The following is a 16,706-nucleotide window of genomic DNA, read 5'->3' on the forward strand; positions in this document are numbered from 1 at the left end:
GAGGGCAGGTGAGGCAGGCACGTGGGGGCTGGGAGGGAGGCTGGGGCAGGCCTGCTCTACCACCGAATAAAGGCTCGGTGTCTGCTCCCTCCCCAGCTGCAGCTGAGCCCCTGACCCACCTCCGTGCGTGGGACAGTCACAGCACCCTCACCCGGGCGCTAGGCCTTTGCAGTGGCAGTTTCTCTGCCAAGAGCTCTCTTCTCTCCCTTCTCCCCTCAGTCACCTCCTCATGTTTCCCAGGGCAGCTGATCAGCCTTTCACCATCACCAGCCCCCCTGCCGGGCCAGGGGCTGTCCCCTTCCCTGCTACCCTGGGTGATAACTGCTAGTTGCCTTCTTTGTCCCCCATGAAACTTGAGTTCCATTGAAGCCAGAGCCTGTATCTGGGTCATTGTTGAATCCTCAGTGACCGGCACAGGACAGGCCCTTAGGAAATGATGAATGAATGAATGAATGAATGAGCAGAATTAAAGGAGGAATGCTCAGGCCTCAGCGAGTGAGGGCATGACTAATCTTATATATGTGGGTGCAAAGTTCCAGGCTTCAGGCTCCTGGAGCAGTACCTATGTGGCACTTAACCCTGTTTCATAGATGAGGGAAACTGAGGCATAGAGCAGCTGAGGATCATGGCTGGTAACCTAAAGAGTCGGGATTCATACCAGTACATCTGATTCTCCCCCTCCTCCTCTCCCTGCTCTTCCTACCTACAAGAAAACAAAACTAAACTAAATGAATGGGCACATTCATTCATTGATTCAGAGATTAATTCAACAAATCTTTATTTAGCACTGACTCTATACCAGGCCTGTGCTAGGGATAAAACAGTTTGAGTGCAGCCCTTTCCCTCGCAGAGACCCAAGGTTGGTGGGGAAGGCTGGCAAATAGGTGGGCCATTATAACAGCCTGGGTACATCTTTAAAGGGGGAAGCACTCTGGCCTGGAGGGTGGCAGTCAGGGAAGACTTCCCAGAGGAGGTGGCACCCTAGCTGAAATCTGAAGGCGGAGCAAGAATCAACTACCTGGAGGGAAGATATTCCAGGTGGAGAGGGACAGCATGGGCTTGGAAGTCCAAGAGACACATGGGAGGATGTACAGGTAGTGTAGCAAGGCTGGTATGTAGGGAGCACACAAGGGCAGTGAGGAAAGAGGTGCCATCTGTCCCCTTGTCCCCTCAGGGCCAAGGGAGGCTGGACTGAGGCTGGAAGTTGGGAAGGGGGGTGCATAAGAGCCAGACCTCAGGGAGGTGGGCATGTTGGGGGTGGTATGGGGTGGTAGGCACTGTGAGTGTGGGACATAGTGAAGGACCAAGACTGAGCATCTATTGGGGGACGGGGGGTGTTCACTGCCTGGAGGGGTGTGAGAGACACCGATAAGAAACCCCTCCACCTACATAGCTACCTTCAAGCCTGCTGTTGCCTGAAATCCCACCATTAGCACATCCTGGAGTCACAGACTTCAGAGAGGGTGGGGCTTTGGGATCTTCTAAACCCCTGGCTGTAAACTGTAACCACTGGGGGCCTTTGGGAACTGCTGGGGCGAGCGGGGGGGCAGCTCCAGAGTCTGATTGGTAGGTTAGGTTGTGAGCCTCACTCTCCATTTTCCAGCAGAGGAATCTGAGGTCCAGAGAGGAGAAGAAAGTTGCCCTTAAGGTCACACCCAGTCAATTAGTGGCTGGCACTTCATACAATAAATCAAGGTCAGGGGGGCTGGTGTTTGGGATCCGGTTCTGTCATCCTGTGACCTTGTACTAGTCACATGGCTTTCCTGGGCTCTAAGATGTGGGTAATAACCAAATAGACGTCACAGGGTTGCTGTGAGGGTGAAAGGAGATAGAAATATGTGATATAAATAGCACTGAGCACTGCCTGGCCCATAGTTGATGTCAAGTCATGGTTACCACAAGGGAAAAAACCCCAAACGCTGGGAAGGCTGTGTGTGGCCCGCTGCCTGCTACTCCCCCTCCTGCCTCTTCCTTCCCAGGGTTTTGGTTGTCATGGTCCCTCGCCCTGCACCTGGCTTGGGTGCGCCATGCATTCTCCCCACCTGTCCACACCCCAGTCCACCCAGAACGTTGCCCAGGCAACGTGCCCCAACGTCACTGCCAGTTCAGGCGGAGGGCCCCGGAGTGGAAGCAGCTGGCCCCGTATCACATTCCCAGGTAAATCGCCACCCCCACCCCAACTCCCAAGGGGTGGGGTGGGTGGGGCTTCGGAGAGAACTAAAGAGGAGAAGGCAGCCAGCATGTGAGCTGCTCAGCAGCCTGAAACAGGGCCAGCTCCTGTCCTAGATAAGGCAGTAGGTGGCCTACTTGGGCCGGCCCTGAGCTCCCGGCAGGTGCCTCTCCCAGGTTCTGGGTAGGGGTGGTTGGGCTCCTGAAGTAGGCCAGGGCCGACTATAATCAGCTCATCCCGCACAGTGCATTCCACAGGGCCTCCAAAGCCCTCACGTCTTGATAACCACAATTGGCAATTATTGAGCACTTACTGTGTTCTGAGTCCTTTCCGCCCAGTAACTCACTTTGCCCTCATAACAACCCTGTAAAGTAGGAATTAGGATATAGTGACAAGAGACTGAGGCACAGAGTCATGAAAACAAATGTTAAAGGCCAACAGCTAGCAAAGGCAGGGCTGGAACTCACCCAGGTTCTGTGGGGGCCTAGGGGGGTCGCATGGACATGGTCTGAGGGCGGTGGGAGAGTTCTGGCTCCTGCTTTACATTTCTGTAGGGATCCTGAGGTCGTTCCTGGAAAGCTGGCTCCCCAACTCGCTGTGAGATGGACACATGGCAACTGAGGGAACTGTTCCTCCCAGGACTCACTTTTGCCAGCTGTCAAATGGGACTGTTAAAGGAGCCAGGCATGGGCTCGCAGGTAGAACAAATGAGAGCCTAGGAAGCTGCTTAGAAAGCAAAAAGCAAGGTTCCGCATAGTTTGATGGATGCACAATTTGGAACCCAGGTTGTACTGTGCCTCGTTTTCCCCATCTGTTCAGTGGGGCAGTGCCTGCCGCCCATGGATGTGGCGAGGATTCCGTGAGATAGAGTTTGGAAGGAGCTCGCTATGGTGTCTGGTTATATGGTTAGTGCTCCAGAGATCTCAAATGTGCTACCAAAACTCCATCACTGACGAAACTGTGCCCTGGGGTAAGGCACTCCAGGCAGTGTCCTGTCACATCTCTTACCTCAACCTCCTCTGTAAGTGGGGAGTATAATACTAATACCTACCATATCCGTTTCCTTATTGGTGAAATGGGGGTGATGACAATACCTAACTCACAGGGTTGTGTGTGAAGATTAGGTAAAGTACTTTGTTACATGTGTTAGCTTCTTTTATTGTTTTCATTATTTTTAACAAATAGCTACCAAATGTGTGCTCAATAATGACACCGGCCAGGCCCTCGCTCCCCTCCCACCCCCTCCCCTGTGCCGGACAAAGGGACTGCAAGTACCAACATGCCCTGCACCCCCAGTTGGGACCCCTCCGCCCGGTGCCTGCGCGCTGCATACTGGGAGTTGCAGTCCTTTCGAGGTTGGCCCCGCCTCGCCCCAACTTTGGGGAGGAGGCTGGAGAGCCACCCTGCCGGCCTTTGAATTTTGCCGCGAAAAGCGCGCGTGGCGGCCCCTCGGCCACGCCCCCCGCAGGACGCGGAGCCGCGTCACCCTGGTAACCGCCTCCCGGCTGCCCCTGATTGGGCCTGACCGCGGAGGGCGGGCGGGGAGCGAGACGCCGCGGCTGCTGCGGGCGCTCGCGCCTGTCAGTCGGGCCGGAGCGGAGCAGCGGCAGGGCGGCCGGGCCGGCAGCTCCGCGAAGAGGCTGCGCTCACAGCCGGGGAGGGCGAAGAGCCGGGCCCGCCGCCTGCGGGGCCGAAGCGCACGGCACGCGGACCTGAAGCGGGCGAGACGCCGGCGCGCGCCAGGCGGCGCGAGGCTGAGGTCCCGGGAGCCCCCGCGCGCCGCCCCGGGCCACGGGCGCGGGAGAGCCCGGTGCGCGCCGCCCTGCTGCACCTCGCGAGCTCGCAGTCTCGGTGCACCGTCCTTCGGGCCGGCCCCTCGCACTCCCTGCTCCACCCGGACCAGTGATTTCTAGGCGCCGAGGCCCCCTGGGCTGCATCCGAGCCTCCGCCGCCCGCTGCCGCCGCCTCGGCTGCCGCGGCTCGCCGGCTTCCCCTCCCCCCACACCGGGGCTCGGAGCAGGAGGAGGAGGGGCCGGTGCCTTCTCGCCGCCGCTCTTTGCAACCTGCGGAGGCTGGTGCATGCCCGCGAGGCGCCCGGACCGCTGCAGGTGCGTGCAACCCCCAAGGAGAAGACTCCCCCGGCTCCGGGCGAATCTGGGGGCTACGAGCCGCGGGCGGGCGGTCGAGCAAGAGGAAGCAACAAAGACAGGCTGCAGCTGGGGCCGGCGAGAGGGGCCGCGGCCGCCGGGCTCCAGGCGCGGGCAGAGGGGGCGCCCCGGGGAGCGGCGCGGGCTGAGCTGCCGCCCTGAGCGCGACCCGGAGGGGAGGCGCAGCGCCGCCCGCGGGACGCGGTGAGCACCGGCCGCGGCCAAGATGCGCCGCCTGAGCGCCCCCGCGGCCCGGGTCCCGGGCGGGCGCGACCCCCGCTGAGCGGAGACACCCTCCACCTCCGACTTCGACTTCGGAAGGCGCGGGCGGCGCGTGTTTCGGCCTCGCCGACCGCATCCCCGTCCACCCGGAGAGAGCATCGGCCCCACGGGGGCCTCTCGGCCGTTTCTGTCTCCTCTGCATGGCTGTCACCCCGCGAGCGGAGAGTCGCCGCTGAGACCTGGCCGATCCGGTGAGTTCCTCGAGGCGGGTCTGCGGGTGGGACTAGGGGCCGCCCGGGCTGGAAATAAAGGGCCCCGGACTCTCGGAGATCCTGAAGCCGCGGTGCCTCCTGACCTCACACAACTTGTCTGGACTCGCCAGCCGCCCGAGTGGAGGTTGGGGACCCGCTGGGCGGACTCTGTTGGGCCCTGGGCCGGGTGGGCGTCCGCCAGAGGTCACCCCGCCCCTAAAGCCAACAGCAGAAGTAGCAGGGGTAGCGCTCTGTCTTCCGAACATTCCCGGGGAACTGTCGCGCCTTGGGAGTGTTGGAGGAGGGGGCACCAGGAGGGGACAGCTTGGGGTTCTCCCAGGTAGCCTCAATCTTCAGGGGCATCCGCTCAGAAGGGCACGTGGAGTCTCCCTTACATGCTGGCGGCTGCTTTTGAGGATGGCGCTGAGTGTAGACTGTGACAGGGTCCCCTTATGGCCGGTATTCCTACAAAAAACTCACAGGTACACGGGTGCTCAGTGCACCCGTGGTGTGACGTCACTACGAGGCCCCTGACGTCATTGGGGTGGGGGTGGCCACATGACTTGTCTTGACCCAAGGCCGGAGGGGCGGGGTCGTGGTAACCAGGGCCCAGGCAGACTCCCCACCCTCTGCAGTCCTCTGACCTAAATCCCCGGTGCCCTGGGGAGGAGGGGGGCAGCACCAGCTGTCTCTGGTGATGCTGCTCCCCCCAAGGACAGGTGTCCAGCATTGGTCGCAGAGCCTGACAGAGCCTGGGGCTTAGGACTCCCAGACAGCAACTTTCTGCTTTCAAAAAAGAGGTTCCAGAGCCCACCCCGAACCCACCCCCGCCAGCAGGCTGACGGTCCCCGTCCCCCGAGAGCTGTGGGCCCCCTGCCTCACAAAGGGCTGCTCTGGGCAGGAAGACGCAGGTGCCCATCGCCAGCCGGGGAAGGTGCCAGGAGCTGCTGCTCGCTGCTCCTCCCGTCCAGGGGGTCCCCCGCTGTTCACTGCCAAGATGAGGGCCTGGCCAGGCTTAACCTCCCGACTGCCCCACGCCGTCCGCGTGGAGGGTGATTTTGACAAGCTCCATGTGGTGCTCGTTAAGTGAATGGAGGGCACATGAGGCCCATCAGTGCCAAGGTCTGAAGAAACCACGTCTCTGCCAAGGGGCGAGCTACGATGGGGTCAGGCCCCAGCCCTCCCCTCCCCGCCCAGCACAGGCCCTGTTCTTGTGAACGCACAGAGCCCCAGGCAGCATCCTGCTGCCGCCCCTCTGATTCCTCTCAGCCCCTCCCAGCAGTCGCTGCCAGCGTCGGAAGTGGGTGAAACTGCTGTGATCACATTTCTAGGAAAAGGTTAGAGAACTGCCATTGCTTCCGTGGCGTGGGGTGGGGTGGGGTGAGAGCCGAGGGGAGTGTATGTGAGGTCATTACAGAAGCCAGGCCCCGTCGCTATGCAGCACGCATTTATTTCTGTTCTCCTGCCCGGCGGTCTAGCTAGATGAACAGGTCCATAAATATCAGCCGAGCTGCTTTTGGGGCTTTGCGGAGAGAGGATTTTCCAGCTGCAATGGTGTGTCAAACACAGGCTTCCAAGGACAGAGGAGCAGCAGCAGATGGGGGGGAGGTGGGAGAGGGGGCAGAGGGCTGTTTGCGCTGCCTCGCGAAGCTTCCCAGTTTAGAAACAAACTCGGAGTGCGCCAGAGCGCCACAGACACAGGCAGTTGGAGGTCCTCCACGGAGTGTTTACATTTCCTCAGCCAAGGCGGAGGGGACGGCTGTCAGAATCGGGCGATTCCTTCTGTTCGCTTCCCTGGGCTTGGCAATAGCACCAGGCGACGCAGGAGGGAGTGCCAGCTTACCCAGCACCTTCCCATGTGCCAGGCATTTTATAGGATCGCAGTGACTCATGTGCTGTGGCCCATTACACAGATGAGGAAACCGAGCCTCCGAGAGAGGAAGTGATGAGCTACAGGTGCTCAGCCAGACAACCTCAGAGGTTCAGCTCTCAATTGTGCTGACTTAAGAGTCCCAGGTCCTCTCACCCTCTTCCATGGGTGGAGGGGAGGCACCCCACTTGTTGGACAGGGTCCCTACAAGACTCAGGGGTTACTGGCCACAGCGGAAGTCTGGCCTCACCCAGATGTCTTGCCACACGGGAGCCCAGGTTGGGATCCTGCTTCCCCATTACCTACAGGACAGGTTGAGCAGAGTAGCTACTTCTGCCCTGCCTTGTGGGCAGCCTGCTCCCCTCACCCCTGGCACCTTTTCCCAGCACTGGAGGAAGGAAGGTATGGCATGAAACCTGCCCGCCAGGCAGGGATGAGAGAGCTGGCCCTCGGCTCCTGGTCACCTGCCCTGTGAGCTTCCCTGGGTGGGGTGTGAGGCTGCCCCCAGCCCTCCCAGGGACCCTCTTGGAGGCACCCAGCTGGTGGGAAGACAAGGATATAGATGGGGCAAGAGCGTCTGTGGTAGCTATGGCTTCCTGACCCAGCCTGAGGGTGGGGAAGGGCCCGGTGGGAGGGGAGCCGTGTGACTCTCAGAAAGGACAAATGGGGGTCTGCCAGGCAGAGGAGTGGAGAAGTATTCTGGGCAGTGGGTGTGGCTATGTAGCCAGCCTGTGATTCCGGGGGTGCGCTGACTGAGGTTGAGGGGTGGCCCTGGGTGTCTGTGTCCTGGAGGCTTAGCCGGATGGAGAGAGGGGAGAGGATCCAGTTAGGGCTCCCTTGTCAGACATCCCTGCGCCTCCTTCCAGTCAGGCGTGGAGGGCCTTCTCTGCTCTCGGGCAGCCTCTTTCTCAAGGTTAACTGTCCGCCCTCCGTAATCCTTATCACTAGCTAATCCCACCTAAGCTTACCATCCGCTGTCCCTCTGAGCCATCCAGTGAGGGTTCAGCACAGGTGGTGGCATACAGTAAGCACTCCATAAATGCATATTCTCCACATGTGGCCACTGTTAGCCTCAACCTCAGAATGGGGCCTTTGAAAGGCTTTCCCAGTCCCACTTGGTGCCAAACATCAAAGACCGCAGGGCAGGTCCAGAACTCCCACCCTTCCAGTTGCCTCTGCTGGGTCTCCCACCACCTACCCGGGGCACCCCACATATGTGGCTCCCCATCTGAGCTGCTGGGGCCTGGCCAGGGCGCCCCTCCCAGCCTCCTTCCTGCCCCCTCCACCTTCCAGTCCCTCACCAACCGGAGGAAGCCAGCGGAGCAGCTCATATTCATGAACCGTAATTCAATCGGCGGCGATTCCTCTGGGCTGGGCGGGGTGAGGAGGAGGCGCGCACAAAAGGGCCGCTCTGTCACCTCCCGGCCGGGAATCGCCGCTCTCCGGCGGCGGCCGGAGCCGCCTTTATTGTGTTAACCCATTTGCGTGTCAAGAGCTATTGTGCGTCCCCTGCCTCCGCCTGTGCCTCTGCCTGTGCGGGGCGGGCTGCGGGCTGCGGGAGGAGGGCCAGCGCGGTCACCTCCGCGGGCGCCGCCCACCGCCCTGATTGGTTGCTAAGTGATTTGCATCCAAGGTAATCACTTTTATCTCAGAAGGATGTCGACTGTAATTATAAGCTGCTGACATCTTTTGAAATCTGCCTAATGACTATTTTAGTCCGCACTGGGTGGGGAGGGGGCTGCTGGAGGCTGGGTGGTAGGGGTGGGGGAGGGGGAGCTGGAAGGTGGCTGGGTTTCTTCGACCTGGACCATTGGCCCGTTAGTTTAGAAATATCTGAGTGCCTACTGCGTGCCTCGAACAAAAGACTGTGTGGGGAGGGGCGTTGCATTCCTGTTGGCGGCGTTAGTGCCATTTCAGAGATGGGGAAGTAGAGGCGCTGGGAAATGCGCCACCTGCCCAGAGTCACACACCCACTGAGGCTGGAAGCGGTGTCTTTCTGACCCCCACATTCCTGTGTCGCCGCTGGAGTGGGGCGTAGACAGAACTAATGGTGATCATTCCCGGGTAGAGGTCACCTGCCGGGTACCTCCCAGAGTTCATATCGTAGCCCCAAGAAATGCTGGTGCTGCCCCAGGGAGGAAGCAGGGCACAGAGGAATTATGTCATCGCCCAAGATCACACAGCCAGAGAGTGGGGGAGTATGAGGTCTATTGGTGGGCAGAAGTGGGGTTCCAGCACCCCCTCATAGTTCCATTCTGTAAACACCTGTCATCAGCCTGGGCTAGGGCACCCTGCTGGCCACGCTCTGGGTGGCAAAGCGCTAAGGAAACAGACTCCACGGGGAGTAAGATGAGGCTGCAGCTAACTCACCTTATGGCAGAGCCCGAGCAGGGCTGGAGGGGCGGGGCGGGGGGGCAGGGAGGAGAGGGTACAGCTGGTCACGGAGGGCTTCCTGACGGGGGTGTTCGCTCTGGACCCAAAGACTGGGTGACCTGCCCGGCATGCAGTGAATGGGGATGTCGCTGGCAGAGGGAGTTTGAGAACCAAGGGGCATGACCAGGAAGAGCAGGGAAGCTTACAAGAGGGTGGAGGTAAACGGTGTGCAGGGGCTGGAGCGGGATGGAGGTGGAACGCGGCTCTGGGCCTTCAGACAAGTCACTTTACCTCGCTGGGCCTCACTTTCCTCGTCTGTTCAAGGGAGTCAGGCAAGTCTTCTCACAGGCTTGTGGGTGAATGCGTTAGAGTGTGTGGACCTCTCGGGTGGGCCCTTCAGAGCGGGGTGGGCAGGGCTCGGGCCCCAGCCAGTCCTCCTGGCCCCACAGCAAATCGGCATCCCAGCCACAGCAGCTGCTTGGGGCCCTGGGAGCCCCTGCCATTGTGCCGAGGGCACGGGGGACAAAGGGGGACAAAGGCCTGCGAGGTCAGGGGGGAGGCCGAGGCTGGCTGTGAACAGGCGCCTGGGGGTGGGGACTTAATGATGCAAAACTTAATGACCCGGAGTCTGTGGGGAAGGGGCCTGCCTTGGAGGAGGAGGGAGGTCCAGCCGCCAGCTGTCTGCTCCACCGATTTGCTGCCGAGGCAGGGTCAGCTGCCCCACAGGGTCCAGGCCTGAGCGTGGCCCCGGGGAGGCAGAGGTAGCGGGGCCTCCCGGCCGAATTCAGTCGCCAGGCCCGACTTTGGGGCTTGGCCCTCCCCCGAGCATCTGAGTAACCTCAGCCTCATTATCTGTCAGATGAGCCAGGGGTCGGCTTTGGAGGGCAGCTGCGAGGCTTGGCAGTGAGGGAGAGCGAGTGGGCAGTAAACAGGAACTGCTATTTTTGCTCTTTATTCATCCGATCATTCAGAGAGATTCAGTGCTTCGTGCCAGACTCCCTGCCAGGTGCCGGGGATGCAAAGATGAATAAGCCCAGTTGCCTTGAAAGCTGGTAAGGCCTCCAACACATCATCACAGCACAGTGAGTCCGTCACCACAACACAGGAATTCACAGTCTGCAGGCCCTGTGCCAGCAGCTGGGGCACAGCAGATACGGCCCTGTGGGGCCCCAGTCTCAGAGTATGCTAGGAAACCAGAGGTGAGAGTTATTGCCTCCCGCTGAGGGAGCCAGGGAGGGCTCCCCGGAGGTGGAGGCATTTTCAGTTGCAGGCTTTGGGGCTTCTGTCTAGACACCTGTGCCTATTATTGGAAATCACAGGACACTGGTGACATCTGCTTTGTGCAAGGCTGACCTCTGGCTTTGGCATTCTGTTCTCTCGTTTCATCCTTACGTGGTTTGGGGAAGGGTGTTTTCCTGCCTGCTGTACAAATGAAGAAACTGAGGCTCCGTGAGGTGAAACTGTGGCAGGTCAGCAGAATCCCCTTTCTTATCCACTCAAGCCTTTGCCTGTCCTCTGCCTGTGAGGGCACTGGGCTGGGTGGGCTGCCACTCAGAATCCTTGAACAGTGGCTGAGAGGATCCACTTCTGGGCCAGCTGTTGCCTTTATGAGCTACACGACCTTGAGCAGGTCATCCCCCACGCCAGCCAGGCCTCAGCTGCGTCCTCTAAAATGTCAAGGATGGCGAAGCCGTGGCAGGCCTGGCTTGCTTTACACTGCTGTGCCCTTGGCAGACATCGCCAATCAATTGCTGCCCTCTTCCCCTGCTGAGTCCTTCCCCTGACCTTGGCTTCTGTCCAGGGCTCTGAGCAGGCAGCATGAATCAATCAGCAGGGTTCTTTCCGGGGCTCTGGGCAGGCAGCACACATCTAGGAGCTGAAGCCCACCTGCCTGCCTGGCCTGGAAGAGCTCAGGGACGGTCCCTCTGGCCCTTCTCCTGTGGCTGAGCGGCCAGGGCACCTGGGCGAGGGGTACTGGAGGGTCTTCTCTGAGGATATGGCTGGTCCTTCAGCCACAAGAGCTGTGGAGGGAGAGCCGTCCCGTCACCTTTCTTCATCTCCCAGAGCCCTGAGTCCCCTGCATGCAGCCAGCTCCTGCTCGGTGTGCTGTCCGTCCGAATGATAGTAACAGCGTTGCTTGAGCCCCTCCTGAGAGCAAGGTCCGCCGTGGCCACCCTCTCCTTCGTCGTCTGCAGAGCACCTGCGGCACCCGTCAGCCCTCCAGGAAGAACCCTCACCCCATATTAGAGATGAGGACGCCGAGGTCAGCGTGGCCCAGAAGAGCAGTCATGCCCTTGCTGAGTGGCTGAGCTGGCATGCACACCCAGGTCTCCAGCTCCACAGCCTGGAGCAGGGCTGAGCATGGCAGACGGGGCAGCCTCTCTGGAGAAGGTTTCATTAAAGGCTGGCTGGCTTCGGGCAGGCAGAGCTGGGCCTTCTGGGAAAATAGAGGGACCTACGAGGTGGAGGGAACAGCATGAGGAGCAGCTCAGAGGCAGGCAAGAGTGTTTAGGCGGAGGGACGAGTTGTGGCTGGATGTGGACAGCACGTGAAGAGAAAGGGAGGGAGGGAGCCAGGGCTGGTCTTGGCGTTTGGACTTGGCCCCTCTGTAGTAGGGAACTGGCAGCTCTGTGAGCAGGTGAACGACCCAGTCTGTCTAAGGGTATTTATTCAATGTCTCCATCAACCCAGGGCAAGGTCAGCTGGAAGCTTTAGCCCAGAACCGTGCCTGGCACACAGTAGGTGGGCATCGGGGAGATGTTTGTTGAGTGAATAAATTAATGCTTGCTGCACTGAAATGCTCCTGACCTCCGTGGGCTCAGCTCGAGGAGAGGCCAGCGTCCCTCTTTCTAGGAAAAGTTGAACGTCGGGTTGGGGGTTGGGGCTGGAGAAGGGAGCCAGGCAGGTGCCCGGGGCAGGGGCTTCCCTCCCGGCACCCCGTCTCTGCTGCCTGCCCCCCAGACCCTCCTAGACTTTCTAAGAAGTGCCCCGCGGTGCTGCCACGCCTGGCAGGCAGCCTGGACCCAGCGCTTTGGGGGATAAAAGATGAAGGTTCATGACCATTTTTTAACTCAATAAAGGGAGAGACAAGCTGCAGGCTGCAGCGGAGATATAATTAGTTCGGAGCAGTGGCGCTTTCTTGATTTAGCTTCTGAGAGAACAAGACAAGGATGTTATCCCCAATTAGCGGGAACATCCAGTCGGAGCCTCAGTAGGTGAGATAACAAGCTGTTTTTATGACTTTCTTTCCCAGCTTGGCGGGCGGGGGGAGGGAGGCTCGGGGCGATTTCTTTTCATGGGGGAACAGTTATTAGCGACCTCAGGATTTCCCAAAGGCAAACGATGTATATTGTGACCCCAAACAAGCACGCATCGGGGTGGCAGGCTGACCTTTGGAGGCCAGGACCAGTGGAAGGGCGCGGGCCCCTCTGAGAAGGCTCCCAACCGCAGAGAGCCCATTGGCTCGGCAAAGGGGAGGCCCGGCCCTGGCGACAACTGCCTCCAGCTCCCTACCTGCTGCAGGGAGGCAGAAGGGCCACTCCCCGGGGAGAGGAAGGAGCCAGCCCTTGGCAGCTCTTCTTGGCACACCCTAGATTCTCTCTGCCACCTGGGCCAGGGGTCTGGCCCCTCCGCCTGGAGCCTGCCACTTGCACTCTGTCTGCCGGCCCCCGTTACGGCTTGCCCGGCCCGACCACCCTCCTGCATCCGGGTCCCAGGCCCAGGCTCTGGCAGGGGCTAGTGGTGATTAACTCACTCTGTCCGCCGTCATTACCCCCCCAGCCAGGGCGCCCGGCACTGGCCAAGTCTCTGCTGGGCAGGGAAGCCCTGCCAAGCCCCGCCCCGGCTGCCTGGCCTCACTCCGACTCCTGGCGAGGCTAGGGGATGCCCAGAGAGGTAGCTGGCATGGCTGGCACGACACCCCACCCGCCGGGCCCCAAGCCCAGAGCAGGCTCCTGGGCCTTGGCCCATCCTGGGGCACCTGGCCCCGCCCTGCCTCACGTCCCGCCTCCCTGTCAGTGCGGAGCCCCGCGCTCCTGGTTCAGACGACTGACAGATCCAGCCATGCAAAGTGGGAGTTTAATTGCAAACAGTTTTTATGGATCATGGGCCCATCTGTGCCACCATATGCAAAAGGGGAAAAAAAATCCGCATTAAAATTTTTTCTCCCTGCCCCGCCCCCCGAAGCTGATTCCAAAGGAAACAGTTGCCACGGTTTTTCTGGCTGTAGCCAAGCACAGAGCTGGGACCTGTCCCAGGGCCTCCCTGTAGGGCGGGCTGGCAAACTCAGGGGCCCAGGTGGGGCAGGGGTGAGGAGCCCCATGGAGCCTGCCTGCTGAGGGGAGGCGATGGCCTCAGCCAACTGCCAGCGGTTCCTGTACCCACTGGGCTCGCTCGGCTCGGGCCTTGGCACAGCTGCAGCTGTGCGCGTGCTTGCTGTCCTTCCCAGCCACCTCGCCGGTGCTGTGCGTGTGGCCTCTAGAGCAGAACTTGGCACGGCGTGGGCACCGCACGAGGTTGTGTTGTTGTTGTTTTAATCCTCACCCGAAGATATTTTTCCATTGTTCTTAGAGAGAATGGGAGAGAGCAGGAAAGAGAGAAACATTGATGTGAGAGAAACACATCCACTGGTTGCCTCCTGCACATGCCCTGACCAGGGCCCGGGCCAGGGAGAAGCCTGCAACCTAGGTACGCGCCCTTGACCAGAATCGAACCTAGGACCTTTCAGTCCACAGGCCGACGCTCTATCCACTGAACCAAACTGGCTAGAACAGTGGTCGGCAAACCGCGGCTCGTGAGCCACACGTGGCTCTTTGGCCCCTTGAGTGTGGCTCTTCCACAAAATACCACGTGCGGGCGCGCACGTACAGTGCGATTGAAACTTCGTGGCCCATGCACAGAAGTTGGTTTTCGGCCTGGGCGAGTCTATTTTGAAGAAGTGGCGTTAAAAGAAGTAGGGGGTGTCGGTCGGGTGGGCGACGGGAGACGCGGTGCAGGTGGGCCTCGGGATACGCAGTGCGGGGGAGGTACATTGTTTTGAGGTACATTCGCTGAGGTCGACCCCTTCCAACTCTCCCATCCACACTCGTCCATCTGAAACAAGTATACAAGACGAGTGTGCATGGGAGAGTTGGAAGGGGTCGACCTCAGCGAACGTACCTCAATCAGATTGAGGACGTTTTTAGCGAAGGCCAGCTTAGGAGTACCCCAATTAAGTTAATAACAACGTACCTACCTATATTGTTTAAGTTTAAAAAATTTGGCTCTCAAAAGAAATTTCAGTCGTTGTAGTGTTGATATTTGGCTCTGCTGACTAATGAGTTTGCCGACCACTGGGCTAGAGCAACATCACACAATGTTGCTGGAAATTTGAGAATGAGTGTGCTGTGGGGCCCACAGACGAGGCACTTTCTCTACCATTTCTAGCCCAGGAAGTGGGCCCCAGGAGGTAGTCGGTGGCTGCCTTGATTTCCCTACCTGCTTCAGAGAGGCGTAAGGAGGCTGGTCAATCCCCCTGGGGCTGCCCAAGCTCACAGTCTCCCTCTTCCCAGTGGTCCCTCCTGCCACGGTGCCTGGCTCCCAAGATGAGCCTCACCCAAGGGTCAGCCCTCCTCCCGCCCTCAGAAAGGGCTTCCCCCCGAGGCCTGAGGGGCTGGTCGTTCTGGAAGGATTCACCTCTGAGGCAGCCTGCCGGGGTTCCATTGCCGAGCACCTCATCCCAACAACTTCAGGCTGTTGTTTCGCCCTCTCTGTGCCTCAGTTTCTTCTTCTGTGAAATGGGGATAAGTTGATAGGATACTGCGTGTGAAGGTCTCATTTCTCTTCCCCAAAAGAGCGTCTTTGCTTTGTTCACTGATGTCTTCCCAGCATCCTAATCAGGACACTTGATGTTTACTGAATGAATGAATGAATGAGTGAATGAATGAATGCATGCATGAGTGAGGTATTTGGAGGACTCCAGGGAGGGAATGAGACATAGGCTCTTGGCTTGCCAGAAATGCAGGGTTTTCACACCCTTTCTATTGAAGTCTGGAATCCACTGGGCAGCCTGGGGGGTTATGAACTCCATTCTCCTGATGAGGAAAACTGAGGCTCTCAGAGATCAGGAGACTCTCCCAAGGTCATGCAGCTGGAAAGCAGCCGAGCTGGGACTGGAACCCTGATCCCTGCGACTCCAGCTGACCAAGTCCCTGCCCCTTCTTATGGGTGAGGAAGGTGAGCCCAGTGGGGAAGGGATTGGGCCACATCACACAGCAGGGAGATAGTAGCCAGGTCTGTGGTCCTTCCTACCCCAATGACAAGATAAGGAAACAGGCCCTCCAGCCTCAGACCCAGGCCAGCTGAGTCCGCTGCTCTCCCCTCCCTCCCTCCCTCCCTCCCTCCCAGAGCTGTGCCTGGGATCACTGTGCTGTGAGTTCCCCTATCAACGTCATAAGCCAGCAGCTCAGTGTGTGCCAGCAGCCAGGCCCTATGCTGGGGGCCCATGCCCACGGCCCCAAGGCCTGGTTCTTGGCACAACCAACCCTCCCACAACAGGTAGCAGGAGAAAGGGGGACCCCTGGGACCCAGGCAAGCGCAGGCTGCCAGGCCCCTGGCAGGAGCCCAGGCCAGGCCCCAGGCAGCCCGTCCCCGCCTGCCAGTGATCACCAGCTCCCGTTGTAATCATTAAAACTATTAGAAGGAAACGTTCGCTTGAAGCAAATGTCAGGCGCCGAGCTCTGCTTTGTAAACGCTCACAATTAATGCCAATCAGGCCCGGAAAAGCCGGCCTGGAATCCTGTCTGTTTCGTCTCGTTTGTCAGCTGGTGCGGCTTCATGTTGCACATTTTCATACAATTGCTATAAACATAAAAGGAAAGCTCCGCAGTGTTCGCGGCGCCCGGATGGTGCGCTGACTTAATTACTTGGTATTCCGCTGCTCACTTGGCCGCCCTGAGCCCATGAGGGAGAGAGGGGGACTCTGTGTGGCAGGGTGCAGTTCTGGGGGTCAGCAGGGAGATGGGTCAGCCTCCAGGGCTGAGTCTCCTGCCTCCCCCCCCACCCAACCCCCCCCCCATCCCAGCCACGTGGCCCACGGAGCTGAGGATGTCTGTGAAACGAGCCATCTGCTAAAATGTTTGCAAAACCCTGAAGGAGGAAAGAGGGACTCAGAGTCCCTTAGACCTGGCTTCGGGCCCCTAGTCCACCTCCTAGAATGAGCCATCGGGTTTATTGCCGCCTCCTGCACGCCAGGCACTGCGCCGCTTGCCAGCTGGGCCTCAGTTTCCCGTCTGTGATACTAGCTGGGGCCGGGCTCTGGGCTGGGCATCAAGTCTTTTCTCATGTGGCTGTTGCACAGACTCTTCGAGGACCAACAGGAGGGTGAGGCCTGGAGTCCCACTGCTGGAAGCGGTAGAGCTGGGATTTGCACCTGAGTTGCTGGACTCCAGAGCCCATAACCATTCTACCACCCTGCTAGGCCCTCTCTCCCAGGCGGGGTAGCCATAGGTTGAAAGGAGATGAGGGAGCTAAAAGTCGCAGCACACAGTAGGTGTTTCATGAACAGTAGCTATTGTCATCCCACTGCCAGCAGATAGGCCAGGGGCAGTGGGCGGCTCAGGCCCTGGCCGGACGGGCAGCACCAACACACATGGAATTTGCTGGATGGAGAGTGGAGGGTGGAGGGCTCTACAAGG

The 16,706-nt window shown here is 59.6% G+C and overlaps 1 protein-coding gene across 3 annotated transcripts in view; it reads left to right on the forward strand.

Moving 5' to 3' along the window:
- Positions 1-3,731: 3,731 nt before the first annotated feature.
- Positions 3,732-16,706, forward strand: part of FAM222A (family with sequence similarity 222 member A) — a 53,858-nt gene continuing 40,883 nt past the window's right edge. For 2 of the 3 annotated variants that reach the window (XM_059675812.1, XM_059675813.1), the window contains exon 1: positions 3,732-4,790. The gene's annotated coding sequence lies outside the window, so the exon portion shown is untranslated. The remainder of the gene's footprint in view (positions 4,791-16,706) is intronic. The other variant, XM_059675815.1, reaches the window with a different exon arrangement.

This window comes from Myotis daubentonii, chromosome 19 (genome assembly GCF_963259705.1).
Source record: "Myotis daubentonii chromosome 19, mMyoDau2.1, whole genome shotgun sequence".
Lineage (NCBI taxonomy): Eukaryota > Metazoa > Chordata > Mammalia > Chiroptera > Vespertilionidae > Myotis > Myotis daubentonii.